At 46.0% G+C, this 16,576-nt stretch overlaps 1 protein-coding gene across 4 annotated transcripts in view; it reads left to right on the forward strand.

Moving 5' to 3' along the window:
• The window catches only part of ST3GAL4 (ST3 beta-galactoside alpha-2,3-sialyltransferase 4), a 139,385-nt gene that overhangs the window by 18,286 nt on the left and 104,523 nt on the right, over window positions 1-16,576 (forward strand). For 2 of the 4 annotated variants that reach the window (XM_063139296.1, XM_063139297.1), the window contains exon 2: window positions 5,836-5,923. The exons of 1 other annotated variant lie outside the window; for it this stretch is intronic. The gene's annotated coding sequence lies outside the window, so the exon portion shown is untranslated. Of the gene's footprint in view, window positions 1-5,835; window positions 5,924-10,826; window positions 11,140-16,576 lie in introns of those variants that run through there. One more of the 4 variants, XM_063139301.1, reaches the window with a different exon arrangement.

The following is a 16,576-nucleotide window of genomic DNA, read 5'->3' on the forward strand; positions in this document are numbered from 1 at the left end:
ATTCTCTAACAGGAATAATCAAGACTCTTCTGTCCTAAGAACCATTGTGCCATGCTCAAAATGTTCCTGCGGAGCTAACTTTAGCACCAACAGGTAGCCTTCTTTTACATGGAGTACGCTGTAACCCAAGTCCCAAACAGTGCCTGTTTCAAGGCATGGACCAATGGTCCCGTACCCATCACTGATCTTCTATGACTGGGTGCACAACTTTTCCACCCCGAAGAACTATGTGTGATGCTAGCTTGTGTGTGATGAGGCCACACATGTATGCATATACATGTACATCCCATTCCCCATTTATTTAAAAAATTTATGAAAAGGTTTCTCTTACACATAACTCCCTATGCCTCTCAGATGGAGATGGAGAGTTTCAGATGCTCAGCAGAATGTCATCATGAAGAACCTGGATGGCGGGCCTTCTCTGTAGCGGCACCCACCCCCTGGAAAACCCTTTCTTGTGCAGTTCGGGAGGCGGAAAATATGACATCTTTCAAACACCTCCTGAAAACGCATCTTTTTAGATAAGCTTTCCCTGGAGTATAACTTTTTCTGGTTTTATATTATATATATATATATATATATATATATATATATAGTTTCAAATTGGCCTTTGTATAGTATGGTTTTAATTGTGAACTACCCAGAGAGCCTTGGCTGTTGGACAGTATAAATATGTAATAAAAATCAATAAAAATTCCCCTCAGATGGGACAAATACCCCTGCAAATTTCATCCAATTTTGCAAGGAGTTTAAAAGATTATCAAGAGTTAACTTTTTGAAAAATCCAAATATTTAGTCCCATAACACATACACAAAAAATGCTATGTGAGTAAAAATAGATTTGTGCATTTATTTATTTTATAAAGTTTTGCTGGCACAATCTCCCCCAAAGGGGTACTCTTATAGTCCTTAACAGAGTAATAGAGTCCCCTTTTAAACCTTTATTTTCAGTTTAATCTAGGGGAAACATAATCTAGGGCGTAATAATCTAGGGGAAATAATCATATTTTAATCATAATCTACAGGAGGCATAATGATAATCTACAGGAGGCATAATGATAATCTACGGGAGGCGTAATCATAATCTATGGGAGGCATTTTCATCATAAACTATGGATTTTTTAATCTTGACTCAGGTCCAAAGCCAAAGGGTATGAACTGTAAATGGCCAGTATGCACCTCTTGTTTGTTCCAGTTCCGCACCATAGGCTGGTACTCTTCCTGGCTATGTCAAGATGTAGCCAACTGATTTTTTCACTCCAATAGTTGACATGGAATATTACTAATTCAAGAACAGGAAGTTTCCTTGAACGAAAAAGAATGACTCCAGAGTGTCCCTACTGATTAACTCATTGTCCCTGCTGCCTGATTACCCAACTCCATTTCCCTATAGAAAACGATATATAATGTGGCTTCACTCAGCGCAGTCCAGCCACATCATACTTTTTGTACTCATCGTGGGACTTCTCACATCATGGTTTGAGCCACTGGATGCCACCAACCCAATGGAGGGTAAGAGCAGCATTTCGGTAATCCTCCTCTGAGCCATATGCATTTCCTACCTGTAACAGTGGAGAGATGTACAAAATTATGCATGGTGTGGAGAATGTGGATAGGGGGACATTTTTCTCCCTCTCCCATAATACTAAAAACCGGGCTCATCCCATGAAGCTGATTGGTGGGAGATTCACGACAAATAAAAGGAAGCACTTCTTCACACAGCACATAGCTAAACTGTGGAACTCCCTACCACAAGATGTGGTGATGGGCAGCAATTCAGATGGCTTTAAAAGGCAATCAGATACATTCCTGGAGAAGAAGGCTATCAATGGCTACTAGTCCTGATGGCTATGTGCTTCCTCCAATATTGAGGCAATAAGCCTATATACACCAGTTGCTGGGGAACATGGGTGGGAGAGTGCTATTGCACCATGTGCTGTTCGTGTACACTTAGGCATCCTGGAATTTTCGTGTCACCTGAGACAAGTCTTTCTTTCTTTTCCTTCCTCTTTCTTTAGCTGATTTTATCCTGCTTTTTGGGTTTTGAATCCATGATTGGGGTGGGTGTCATAAGTAAAACCCACCGTTGGATTCAAATGCTTCAACTCTTCAGAGTTTGTCAGCATAGAACATTAAATTCGCTGTAGTTCATTATCAGAGGCAGTAAGCCTGTATACACCAGTTGTTGGGGAACATGGGTGGGAGGGTGCTGTTGCACCATGTCCTGCTTGTGGTTCCCTTGTCGACTGCTGGTTGGCCCCTGTGTGAACAGAGTGCAGGATTAGATGGAAACCTTGGTCTGATCCATCAGGGCTTTTATTAGGTTCTTGCGTTCTTAGTCCCTGCTCCGAAAGGAAAGATTTGGAGGAGAGGCTCAGAGCTTCTGTTTGATGGTGCTCCAACTGTACATATTCCCTGTCACCAGCATAGTGTAGTGGTTAGGGTATTGGACCTAGGTTCAAATCTACATTCAGCCATGCATGAAGCTCACTGGGTGACTTTTGGGGCAGACGTGATCTCTCAGCCTAGCCTTCCTCACAGGATAAAATGATGTCAGGTTTGTGGGTGGAGGAAGATGAGAACTATTTGTACTGTCCTCAGTTCCACGGGGATATGAATGTGCTAAATAAATACATATCATAAATGCCCTCCCCAGTTAGGTGATCATGGGCTAATGCTTTCCTTAATTGTGGGATATATCCTGCCAGCTCAGTTTGATCATTATTTGGCTGGAGTTGCAAACTGCTGCCCATTTCACTCCAAAACAAATGGAAACTGTGTCACTTTCATTTCTGCACATATTGCAGGAGTCCGCCCACCCTGTTTTTAATTTTATTTTTACTGGTGCATGTTAAGTGTACAACATGATAGTGCATCTTAGTATCTTGAGTTTTACTTTATCCAAAAGGGTCCCCCCCCATCTAAATCTTACAACAGCCACAAAAATAGTACTGCTTTGCTCTGCTCTCTCTAAAACTGTCATTTTAACCTGAGCTCATCCTAATGGAATTCTTCTCTTTGGATGGGTGAGGCTCTTATGCCGTAATTATTAACATCTGTAACTTTTACTTGGATGTTCCTCTTGCAAGGAGTCCCCTCACCCCCACCCCCCATGCCCCGAATCAGCCTCTCCCTTTGGAGGCACCATCACAGCCCTTATGCTCAAAACGCTTCAGCCGTTCAAAGTCCGCTGGCCTTGTGAGAATTGATCAGATCTCTTGGGCTTAGGTGGGCGGGCGGTTGAGATAATTGAGTATGCTAGCTGTACTCGATTTTGGTCTGTGTGTTCCCTGGAGAAACTGCTTGTGTGAGCAGTTCTGCATTTTTGGGGAACTGAAACTTTAGAGAAAAGTGAGGTTAACCCTGTGTATAGCAGGGCTGGTCAGAAACTACCAGCATTCATGACCACTGGCCATGATGTCGGGAGCTTCTAGAAGCTGAAGTCCAAAACACCTGAAGATCTTCCTCCTTCCCCGCCCACCCACCTAAGTCCAAGAGATCTGATCAATTCTCACACAGCATGCATTCCTTTTTTCCCTTCCGTATAACCATGGGATGGGAAACATGTGGCCCTCCAGATGTTCTTGGACTGCAACTCCCATGATCCTTCACTGTTGGCTATGCTGGCTAGGGATGATGGGAACTGCAGTTCCAACACCATCTGGAGGACCACACATTTCCCACCCTGAAAGAACGAGATGCATTCAAAACAATGTTGCCACCTAGTCAGCAACTAGTTTATAGAAAAGGCTCCGTGCTAAGGAGGGAATGTGGGGAACGTGGGAAGCTGCCTCCTACTAGGTCAGACTGTTGGCCCAGTATTGCCTACTCTGACTAGCAGTCGCTCTTCAGGACGTCAGGCAGAAATGGGTCTTCATTTATGTTCCACAACAAAACTTCAGGATGGATACAAGGGATCCTGGGCTCAGAAGTGCCCTAGTCGCTGCAGAGACCGGATTCTTCAGGCCATAACTTCTTTTGGCAGGTTTTCATTTTGAACTCAGTTGTCTCATGTGTCCAAGTGGTTGGCCGCTGTGTGAACAGAACGATGGTCATGGAGGAGAAGGCTATCAAGGGCTACTATTCTTGACGGCTATATGCTACTTCCAGTATTAGAGGCAGTAAGCCTAAGTACACCAGTTGCTGGGGAACATGGGGGGGATGCTGCTGCTGCACTCATGTCCTGCTTGTGGGTTCCCTGTGGGCAACTGGTTGGTCACTGTATGCACAGAATGTTGGACTAGATGGTCTGATCCATGATGGCTCTTATTGTCTTATGGGTTTGGAGAGTTTATCACCTCTCCTGTACATTAGAGGGGGAAGAAGAAAAAGCAAGGGGACAGGAGCAGGCAGAAGAAACATCATGGCCTGCTCCTGTTGGACTCTCTCTCTCTCTCTCTCTCCTCCCCCCCTCCTGAACTCCTGTTCCTTGTGTGTCATGTCTTTATTAGACTGTAAGCCTGAGGGCAGGGATTGTCTTTTTTGCTAAGTGTAAGCCGCTCTGAGAGCCTTTTTTGGCTGAGGAGCGGGGTATAAATATGATAAATAAATAAATAAATAAATAAAATAGAAAATAGAAAAAAGGAAGGTCTTTAGATGTTTTGGACTTCAGCTTCTAGAAACCCCAGATGTCATGGCCAGTGGTCATGAATGCTGGTTGTTTCTGCCCAGCCCTGCTATACATAGGGTTAACCTCGCTTTTCTCTAATGTTTCAGTTCCCCCCAAATGCAGGAGAACTGCTCACACAAGCACATTTTCTCCATACGTATACCGTTCCCTCCCCTCCCACACACACACATGGAATTGCTGCAGCTGACGTGATGTGATCTCTGGTGCACCCTCGCATGTCCCCATGGGCTTGTGCATCCCTTTAATACAATTTCATAGAGAAAATCTGCAGGACTTAAATGTGTGAAGTGGATCAGAGGTGCAATGGCAGGAAGAATGAATGAGGGCCTATGCAAAGCCCAGATGTTGGTTGGGGAGACAGTGGAAGGACAAGGAGAAGGGGAAGTAGGTGTTTTAACCAGTTCAGTCCAGTTCGTCAATCTCTTTTCTGCATCGATGCCTAGAAGGTCCTGATGTATCTTCCAGTGTAACATGTGGAGAATACACCGGTGTGTGTGTGTGTGTGTGTGTGTGTGTGTTGTGTGTGTGTGTGTGTGTGTTAAGGCATCAGGGAAAACTGTAAAACAGCAATGACATCAGGGCTACCACCTTCTCTACCATCTCAACCCCCAGGCTTATAATGTCATTCTAAAAGTGCTTATTGTCCGTCAGTTTGGTGGGTGGGTGCAGATGCATTTTGGGGTAATTTGCAATTTTGCCATCTCCTAGTGCAGACAGAATTGGACAGCGGTGGGTTGCGAGAAACGGCAGCCTAGATACGAAGCCTACCCAGGGAGGTTAAATTGCCACTTTCCCAAGGAGTTAGGGACCGTGGCAGGGAGCAATAGCAGCCACATCTGGTACTGTGTTTGCACAATGATCTTTCTAGCACCGACAAAACGGCTTAGCCCCGAGGGTGGTTTCCTTTTTGCAAGCAAAGTGTCTTCCTGAACGGATGGTGCGGTGATGAGTAACAGCTTTCTGGGTGTTGCCGAAGGCCCGGATGAGTGTGGCCTTTGGGTTAGTGAAGCATCCTGAGCAAGGCGAATAACTGCCGTCTTGTGGTTGCCGCTCAGAATGTCCTTGAACGATCCTAGCGACAGCGTTTGGGGCCCCCGAATTTAGCGTCAGAGGTCAGAAAAATCCACAGGACTCCATTCGCAGGGTTTTCCCAGGCTCAGCACCTGAAACCTCATTAGTTTTGTTGTTATCTTCTTCTTTTTTAGGGCTTCACTGTCACTTCGTGGGAGCATGCTGTGCATTCTGACGTAGGGGCGTAACCCACTTGTTTGAGCAGGCCTACCATGATGCAAGGTGAGGCAGAAGGGCTTTGTGTGTGTGTGTGGTGGTGGTGGTGGTGGGAAGTCTCCTTTAGATGTAGCAGAGTCAGTAGCGCGCAACTCTAAGCCATGGGCTGTTGTGGTGCAGGGGACACCCAGGTCCAAATCCCCCTTCAGCTGTGGGTGTCCTTGGGCTGAGGCAGGGTTCCCCACTGGGAGTTTCCACCCCCACGCATCTGGAGGGCCCCAGAGCGGGGAAGGCCTGGCTAAGCGCTCTCTCTTCACTTCAACTTGCCTCACAGGCTTGTTGTCAAGATTAAAATGTGGCGGGGGGGGGGGATGACGACAGGAGGACGACAGTGGGGGGATATTTGGTCTCCTGAGTGATGCTTAGAGCAGATGCTGTGGAATGCTCCTCTGCTCAGACCAGCAGGTTCTGAATGAAAGTTTCAGATTCAAATGTGGAAGTGGCAAGCGCCACTCATATCCCATGAATCTAAAAACTCCGTATATTGATTCCCTACATGTCCCGTTGCCCCCTTAACCTTAAGGTGTTACCCCCCCACCAGTCGTATATCCCTTTAAATCCCTTTTATGCCCCCCAAACCTTCTTTCCCTATGCTACCCTAACCAGCCCTTAGAACCCCACCACCACCACGTTGTGCATACTAAGTTAAGTTGCAAAACCCAAGAAAAACTCCTTCGCACCCGCATTTCAAGGGAAATATCTCCACTGTAGAGGTCCTGTCCTATATATACCAGTTGCTGGGGAACATGGGCGGGAGGGTGCTGTTGCCCCGTGTGCTTGTGGTTCTCTGGTTGGCCACTCTGTGAACAGACTGCAGGACTAGATTGACCCTTGGTCTCATCCAGCAAGGCTCTTCTTATGTTCTTATGCCCTCCTGGCTCCAGGAGGGATGCCTGCTCCTTAGAAAATTTGAATTTAAAGCTTTCGTTCAAAGCCTACAGTTCTGAGCAGAGGTGTGTATTTCACAGCGTCCGATCTAATCACATTGGTGGGCTGGTAGCACGTCCCCTGTGAGAGCACCCTTTAGTGGCCATGGCTGAGTAGGCCTACGGGAGCGATTGTTCCTCAGGAACATAATCTAAAGCCTCCTTCATCAACTTGGCACCTTCCAGATGTGTGGGACTACAACTCCCATATTTTGGTAGTGAATATGAGCCAACAGTGCGATATGGCTGCAAGAAAGGCAAATGCTATTTTGGGCTGCATTAATAGAAGTATAGCTTCCAAATCACGTGAGGTACTGGTTCCTCTCTATTTGGCCCTGGTTAGGCCTCATCTAGAGTATTGTGTCCAGTTCTGGGCTCCACAATTCAAGAAGGACGCAGACAAGCTGGAGCGTGTTCAGAGGAGGGCAACCAGGATGCTCAGGGGTCTGGAAACAAAGCCCTATGAGGAGAGACTGAAAGAACTGGGCATGTTTAGCCTGGAGAAGAGAAGGTTGAGGGGAGACATGATAGCACTCTTCAAATACTTGAAAGGTTGTCACACAGAGGAGGGCCAGGATCTCTTCTCGATCCTCCCAGAGTGCAGGACACGGAATAACGGGCTCAAGTTAAAGGAAGCCAGATTCCAGCTGGACATCAGGAAAAAACTTCCTGACTGTTAGAGCAGTACGACAATGGAACCAGTTACCTAGGGAGATTGTGGGCTCTCCCACACTAGAGTCATTCAAGAGGCAGCTGGACAACCATCTGTCAGGGATGCTTTAGGGTGGATTCCTGCATTGAGCAGGGGGTTGGACTTGATGGCCTTGTAGGCACCTTCCAACTCTGCTATTCTATGATTCTATGAATTAAATAGTTCATGTGTTATGTGACGAAATACCTTTCTTTTGTCTGCCTGAATCTCCCAGCAATCGCCTTCACAGGATTGACCCCATCGGGTTCTCGTGTGATGACAGAGAGAGAGAGAGAGAGAGAGAGAGAGAGAGAGAGAGAGAGAGAAAGTTGCAATTGACACTAAGTTTCTTTCTCTACCCTTTTCCGTGGTATTTCAAGCTAAGGTCACCGACTCTTTCTTCCCCCCCCCCCCCCCCTGCTAAAAGACTCTTCTGTTAGGCTTTGCAACCACTGATTGACTTCCTTGGAAATGAAGCTTTTCAGCTAAATGTGTCTGGCACACCTGCTGTTTAAACTCCAAACAGCTTGCCTGAGTTTTAGTGCTATTTTGGGATTTGCAAAAAAACCTCACTTATACACACCAAAAAAACAAAACATAACTTTACTGGATTTGCTTCTCCCTTTGTTTTGATTTAATTCAGCCTTACATTAAAAGGCAACATTATTATTTTGTTCTTATTTAAGGAGGGGGGTTCTCCCCCCCTCTTTTTTTTGTAATTTTGGGGTGAGCTGTTTAAGATTTCTAAAAGTACCATGTGGCAAAAGACAAGATCAGATGCTCCAAGGCCTTATCAGATTCATTCTCTCCCTCTCTCTCGCTCTCTTTCTTTTCAAAGAGAACTAGATGGGTACAGCCTTCCTCAACCTGGGGCGCTCCAGATGTGTTGGACTACAACTCCCAGAATGCCCCAGCCAGCTGGCTGGGGCATTCTGGGAGTTGTAGTCCAACACATCTGGAGCGCCCCAGGTTGAGGAAGGCTGGGTTAGGAGGAGCATGAAATGAAGGAAAACGTGATCAAATAATAAGGAGAATGATTTAACGTGGGTCAGCAGAAATCCATTTATAGGAGTGGGACTAACTTGCTTAGGAGATCCATGTTTGCTATGGCTGCAGCCTTCTTCATTGTGTTCAAGACCAAATTGTAGTTGACAACCAGTGGTCTTAGACAGAACCCTGGGAAGCAGCAGCAGCAGCAGAGATGGACGGAGCACACTTGATGTTCAAGCTCCCCCCTTGTGATGGGTGCAGACTTCAACAGTCGGGGTACCGGAACCATGGAGTCAGTGGCTGTTTTTGCCTTTGCATTACATCCTTCTTTTGAAGCGTTTGCCCCAGTATTGTAGCCTTTAAAAAAAAAAAAAAAATACTACTTCTGTTTTCTCGCTCATGGTGGTTTTTCTAACTGATGGGCTTGGCCATGTCAAGCTGTCTTTTAGTGATTAAGCAATTTCCTGACTATTGAACATCTTTTAAGTATGGCTGCTTTCTGGATGTTGGTGTGGATGTAGGGTGACCATATGAAAAGGAGGACAGGGCTCCTGTATCTTTAACAGTTGTATTGAAAAGGGAATTTCAGCAGGTGTCATTTGTATATATGGAGAACCTGGTGAAATTTGCTCTTTATCACACCAGTTAAAGCTGCAGGTGCCCTGCCGTCTTTTAAATCTGGTCACAGTATATCTGCAGTATAGCTCCTGCAGCTTTAACTGTTGTGATGAAGAGGAAATTTCACCAGGTGCAACATGCATACAAATGACACCTGCTGAAAATCCCTTTTCTATGCAACTTAAAGATACAGGAGCCCTGTCCTCCTTTTCATATGGTCACCCTTTGTGGATGTATTTGGGTAGGCCCAGTTTCTGAAGGTTTTCTGTAAAAATATACATGTTGATGTGATTCTGGTGACTGATGAGACTAATGGAATAATTGCAACTTTTCCCTGTTGCCATAGTTCTTTAACTTCTGTAGTCAGTGATGTATATTTTTCTCTCTTTTCCTCTTCCTTTTCTATAACATTTTTGTCATTAGGTATTGCTATGTCAATGAAGTAGGTGTGGTTTTCCTTTTTGTCTATAACTGTTATGTCTGGTCGATTGCAAAGTATTGTCTTGTCCTTATGAATTGTTCTGCCCCAGTATATTTTCATTAAATTTTAGTTGATGATGATGATTACAACTACTACTACATTTATATCCCGCCATTTTTTGTCTTGCGAAGAACCGAAAGCAGCTTCCATAGTCCTCCTCTCTTGAAACTACTGACCCGCTCTCTTTTCAGAGGGCTACCTATGTTTGTCTGTTGCAGCGAAAGAAACTAACAGTCTTGGGACTCTTTAAAGAATAACAAATTTAATTCTGGCATAGGCTTATGGGTTCGCTATCTACTTCATCAGAGGCATCTGATAGACAGTGTGTGTGGAAGCTTTTGAATAAATCTTTAAGGGGCCACAAATAATTTTATTTATTTATTTATTTATTGCATTTATATACCACCCCATAGCCGAAGCGCTCTGGGCGGTTTACAAAAATAATAAGTCTTTAAGGGGCCACAAATCTCTTGTTTTGACTCAATCAAGTCATTTAGGTCTCCCTTTTATTTGTAGCAGAACTGAGTTTATGGTCCTTTTGCAAAAAAACAAAGACACAAACAAGAAACACTCCTGTCCCCCGCCCCCAGCTTTCTTCATTTCAGTTAGTGTGTGTGTGTGTGTGTGTGTGGTGATTTTTATTGTTGCTATTGATAAATGGTTGGGAGTCACAAAGCCGTTCCAATCTATTGTAAATCACCCTGAGATCTACCTGTACATCCAGTGGAGGCTGGTGGCTCCAGTTTCAGTGGGGCTTTGAATCCATTCTGGAGTCGAAACCAGCCAGAACTCTAAAGGTCCCCAAAATAGCCTCAGCACCTTAGATAGCACCTTTAACAGTCTGGCTGGTTCTGACTGAAACATAGCAGGGATTCACAGCCCCACCGGAATCGGAGCCCCCTGCATCCACAGTGTGGAGTCCTTCTGCCTGGTCTCTCCTTCCTTCCTTTCCATATCCATCCCAGTATTGTTTGCTCTAGCAGTGGCTCGCCAGGACCTCTGGTAGAGGGCTCTCTCTCTCTCTCTCTCTCTCTCTCTCTCTCTCTCCACATCACCTGCTCCTGTTTGCACTGGAGATACCAGGGATTAAACCTGAGACCTTCTGCATGCAGAGCGTGTGCTGTACCTCTGAGCTGTCTGGAGCAATCAAGGACGCCTTCTGTGAGAAGCTGGGCCAACGTGTCCTCGAAGCGTGCGCGTGTGTGGGCACTAATGCTGCAGAGTCCCTGCAGAACTGAGCCCAAGAAGAGTATTAAAAGATTTAGATTTCGACTGGATGCTTTAATGTGCTGGGAAAGAAGCTAGAATCAAAACATGGCTCAAGCCGGCCGGCTGGCTTGCAGGCTGGGCAAATGATTTGAAGGCATAACTGGGGAGAGAACTGTTAAATGAGAGAAATCCAGTTCGGTGCTCTGTGAAGTGCATCTCGCCAGGGTGGCCAGGGAACAAGCTAGCGGATCCTGGCAGGTTATACCTTCTCCTTGCTGCTGCCGCCACCGCCGCATGCTGAACGAAGGTAGGAGTCGCATCTGTAACTCTGCCCATTTTTTATTTTTGACTCTGGCTTTGCCCGCTAATGGAATGCAGACCCTGACAGGTTTCGGGGTAATGTGATCCCCTATAGCAGCCTTCCTCAACCTGGGGCGCTCCAGATGTGTTGGACTGCATCTCCTAGAATGCCCCAGCCAGGCTGGGGCATTCTGGGAGTTGTAGTACAACACATCTGGAGCGCCCCAGGTTGAGGAAGGCTGCCTTATAGGGAAATGGTTGTTCTTAGAAGTAGTTAGAAGTAGTGGGAGAGGTGGCGTCACTGCGAATGCTGGTTCCAGGACTTGGGGTGGGGCTGGACAAGACCCGCTCATTGGACCCCTCCCTCGGTGAGGCTACCTTCTCTCCTCTGCTCTCACCAGCTGCTCTTGTTCCTCATCCTCTTCCTCACCTTTGCTCGATAGGAAAAGAGCCAGCGGATCAGCAGGTGGTGGATTCTATAGCTCCTCCTTCTTGCCACCATCATTGTCTGGGCCAGAGCAAGAGGCAGGTGAACAAGCAGGTTGCTATGGTGAGGAGGAGGAGCAAGTCCATGGCAACTTGTCAGTGGGCCCCTGTTTGTGTGTGGTCCCTCGGCAACTGCCCGGCCATACCTGCCTTTGACGCTAACCCCAGCTGCTGCGGTGCTGTCTTGACCAGCCTTCCGCAACCGGGTCCCTTCCAGATGTGTTAGACTAAAATCACCCGTCAGTCCCAGCCAGCCTGCTGCTGGGAATGATGGGAATTGCAGTCCAACGCCAGTTTGGGGAGGCTCGTCTTGAGTCACGCCATTTCTCCACCAGTCTCATTGCCTGCCCCCCTCCAGTACTTGCCTTCATTGTACGTTTTAAATATTAATTTATTTCACCTTTCAACACACACACACACACACACATTTGCAATGAATAATCTCGCGTTTCCCCTGAGAGCGCCTAGGATGGTTAATGGCAGATGAACAGTAACAATATAAAATAAATAAGATAACAACTGGCAAAGTACTTAAAAAATAAAAGAAAAATGCAGAAGCAAAATAAAACTAATAATAGAACAGAGCCCAATAAGGAGAAAACAAACAGTTACACCATCGGCTGCTTTCTTCCTCCTCCTCCTCCTCCTTTTTCTTCTTGCTATTCACATCTTCTCTTATTTTTATTATTTATTTATTTTATTACATTTATATCCCACCTTTTTTCCTCCAAGGAACCCAAGGCGGCATACATAATCCTCCTCCTCTTCTCCATTTTATCCTCACAACAACAACCCTGTGAGGTAGGTTGGGCTGAGAGTCTGTGACTGGCCCAAAGTCACTCGGTGGGTTTCTATGGCCAGGTGGGGACTAGAACCCGGATCTCCCGACTCCCAAGCCACAGCTAGACCTAAAGTTTATCCTGGGATCATCCAGGGTTCGCCCCTGCTTGAGCACTGGATCCCCTGTGTGTCACCTAGATGAACAGGTTTGACCCCTGGACGATCCAGGGATAAACCTTAGGTCTAGCTATGGCCCCAGTCCAACACTTTAGCCACTACACCACACTGGCTCTCTTACTTGCAACGAAACAAATAGCACGGTTTATAACTGTCTTAGAGTATTATCAAGCATTCCAACAACATCTAGTGTTGCCAACTCTTCCTTTTCTTGTACTGGCAGGGCTCTTCTGCCTTTTATCCGGTGAGCATCCTCCGTGAGTTTGGTGGGGAAAGACGACCACTGATGAACTGTTGACTCTCAGACCCACAAGTAATAAGCTTCTCGACAGCTGAAGGGCAGAAAGAGGGCATTCTTCACCCCAGTTTATAGGCAGAGGAAATTCCCGGCTCAGAGCCGTCAGCCATTCTTCCCAGACCAACGGCGGCGCTCCACCGCTTCCGTTTTGCACAATGGCTGCTTAGCCCCACGCTGATCCTGTCACCGTTACCCGTGTTGCGCTCCCAAGTGGCCCGCGTGTGTGTCACAATGAAATTAATGCGGCAGCGTGGAGGCAGTCCACCATGAAATTGAGTTCATTGCGAGTTCCCCCAGCCGTGTAATCAGCAGGAGGCGTTTTACTCCCTTTGTCCCTTACTCCAGATCTGCGAGGTTAAGCAGTGTTGCGACTCGAAGCTACGTCTCCTTAAGACGGAAGGAAACAGGGAGGGAGGGAAACACGTTTCCGGATCTTTTTGTTTCATCCTGTTAAAAATAAAAGGGGGTGAATAGACAAAGAGAGAGCAGGGTGCATAGAATCATAGAATAGTAGAGTTGGAAGGGCCCTATAACACCATCAAGTCCAACCCCCTGCTCAATCCAGGAATCTACCTTCAAACATCCCTGACAGATGGCTGTCCAGCTGCCTCTTGAAGGCCTCCAGGGTGGGAGAGCCCACGACCTCCCTAGGTCATTGGCTCCATTGTCGTACTGCTCTGACAGTCAGGAAGTTTTCCCTGATGTCCAGCCGGAATCTGGCTTCCTGTCACTTGAGCCCATGATTCCGTGTCCTGCACTCTGGGATGATCTACATTTTCACCTCTTGCACCTTGCTTTTCCTATTCCAAGTAAATATATCCAAGGAACCAACACACAAGCCATGAAAACAAGAGTCATTTAAATGTATCTTGAAGGCAACGATTCAAAATGAGCAAGGTGGCAACTTGAACTTCCCAGATCCCGGTGGGTCGAGGGTCTTGCCTCTTTCTTTGGTATCTGTGGCACTAAACTAGTGACTTCCAACCCCGGATCCCTGAATGACCAACGGTCAAGGATAATGGGGCTTGTAGTCCAACCGCATCTGTAAACAGCCCCCTTGAACTTTGCGGAGCTCAGCACTTAGGCGGATTAGCTTGATCATCCTTTCTGCAGGCTGCCGTTGCTCTTGGAAAGGGGTAACGGAGCGAAATGCATTCAGGTGTCATCCTTTAGCAGACCAGCTTTTCCATCTGACATATCTTTCAGAGTGAAAGCCAGTCAAGGTGATCTCACCCACCCTGCCCAGGCAAGTGCAAAGTAATTTTAGCTTCAGAATAAAATGCCTGGAGTTTTTAAGAGATTATGTAATTTAGCATTGTGAAATACAAAACACTAGATCTTCTTTTCCCTGTTTCCTTAAAGGCCACAGAGCTCAACTTCTGCCTTCTTATCTGTACCATCGTAGGTGTTTGTTGTCCACCTGTAATTTATTCGCTGAAGATGGCGTGTTTTCTCCTTCTTGCGAACTCTGGTGTTAAAAGAACCCCGTAAGGTTTGCACAGCGTGGGGAGTCATTCCTTCATGATATCATTTCTTGCTGTTTTATCATTGGAGTCACGCACACCCAATGTGTGTGGTGCTTTGAGTCTGGACGTAATTGGTTTGACATCTCTCTAATGCTTGTGGGAGTCAATAGTTATTATATTTTATTTGTTGCATTTATATATTGCGGAATATAATAAAATATCTCAATGGGAGTGTAATGTACTGGTTAGAATGTTGGACTGAGAGTTGGGAGACCCGGGTTCTAGTTCCCACTTGGCTGTGAAGCTCACTGGGTGACTTTGGGCCAGTCGTGGACTCTCAGCCCAACCTACCTCACAGGGTTGTTGTGAGGTAACATGAAAGAGGAGGACTATGTAAGCCGCCTTGGGTTCTTTGCAGGAGGAGAAAAGGCAGATGATGATGATGAAGAAGGCTTCCATAGTTTATATTTTATGCTGTACCTTATGGTTTTACTTTTTGTGAACCACACAGAGAAGCTTCAGCTATTGGGTGGTATTGAAATGACATAAATAAATAAATAAATAAATAAATTTAAATACATAAAGGCTAAGAGTCACCCAGTGAGCTTCATGGCCATGTGGGGACAAGAGCTGGGTCTCCCCAGCCCAAGTCCAACACTGTAATCATTCGAATCATAGAATCCTGGAATAGTAGAGTTGGAAGGGGCCTACAAGGCCATTGAGTCCAATCCTCTGCTCAATGCAGGAATCCACCCTAAAGCATACCAGACAGATGGTTGTCCAGCTGCCTCTTGAATGCCTCTAGTGTGGGAGAGCCCACAACCTCCCTAGGTAACTGGTTCCATTGTCGTACTGCTCTAGCGGCCAGGAAGTTTTTCCTGATATCCAGCTGGAATCTGGTTTCCTGTAACTTGAGCCCATTATTCCATGTCCTGCACTCTGGGAGGATCGAGAAGAGATCCTGGCCCTCCTTTGTCTGACAACCTTTTAAGTAAATGAAGAGTACTTAAACCCTTACACCTCACTTCCTCTCGCTACACCACAACTGGATAGATTTCTGGGTGATTTGTACTAGATTGGTAAATGTTTTTGACTCCAAGTAGTTTAACAATAGGAAGGAAAATTGAGGGGTCTCTGCTTGTTCCCGGGCCGCCACCATAAAAACAACCTCATGACCTTGTTCTTCCTAGCATCCTCCATGAGAAGAAGTGTTCCTTCTCATCTGCTCCCTAATAGACGAAGGCCATCGCTGTGTGGTAGAGCATGTGTGTTGCATGCCCAAGGTCCCAGCTTAGATTCCTAGCTTATACTGGTAGGACAGGAAAGGCCCGGACCTGAAACCCTGGAGAGCTGCAGCCTGTCAGTGTCAGCTGTACTGGGTTAGATGTATCAGTGGTTTGACTCAGTATAAGGCCGCTTCGTTTGTTCTGCTATTCCTCTGTTCCTAGAACGTGCAGCAGATTCTTCACTCCTTCCTGAAACAGCTCAGATTTATCCATCCCGTCCTGTGATTTACACCTAGGACCTCATATGTTAGCATTGTTGAGTTATGGCTTTAAAAGCTGATTAGTTATTGCACAGACTGGGTTTCTGGCACATAACCTTTTGTGTTAGGTCTCTGTCTGGGCCTTCCAGAGACTAGCAGAGATTGCAGCGGTTCTCAGCCAAGTCAGCAAAGACATGAATTAAGACAGAGATTTCTGTAGGTTAAAATAAACCTTTTACTGGCAAATAAATATATAATTTAGTTATTGCAGTACAGATACAAATACTTACAAACGGTCAGTCAATACAGCTCACATCAAGTTGGGTAAGGGACGTGGAAGTTATAAACACGAAAATACATTTACTTTTATAGACAACCTGTACAATGATGCAACTCCTTGCAACCCTTAATTGAAGACAATCAGTTAGACAATTATTCAATTATGACACTCAATGTCCAGGTGTAGAGTTGACCTTTAAGTTTCTGCTGAGTCCTCTGTTCCTCCAGATCCTCAGCAATTAACAAAGCAATGGAAAACATAACCAAGATCCATTCCAGGATCCAACAAGCATCAACTGCCTCTTTAGTCCAGGAGAGCTGACCATTAGGTGCTTCACCTCAGCACCCAGACTTTTGCCACAGAAAGCGTCCGGAAATGCTGAGGAGCGAAACAAACCGAAGCGAATAGATATGAGCAACACAAGGTAGAATGTGGGATTAATAAGTGGCGTGATCCAGACGAGTCTTGCCT

This window comes from Elgaria multicarinata, chromosome 12 (genome assembly GCF_023053635.1).
Source record: "Elgaria multicarinata webbii isolate HBS135686 ecotype San Diego chromosome 12, rElgMul1.1.pri, whole genome shotgun sequence".
Lineage (NCBI taxonomy): Eukaryota > Metazoa > Chordata > Lepidosauria > Squamata > Anguidae > Elgaria > Elgaria multicarinata.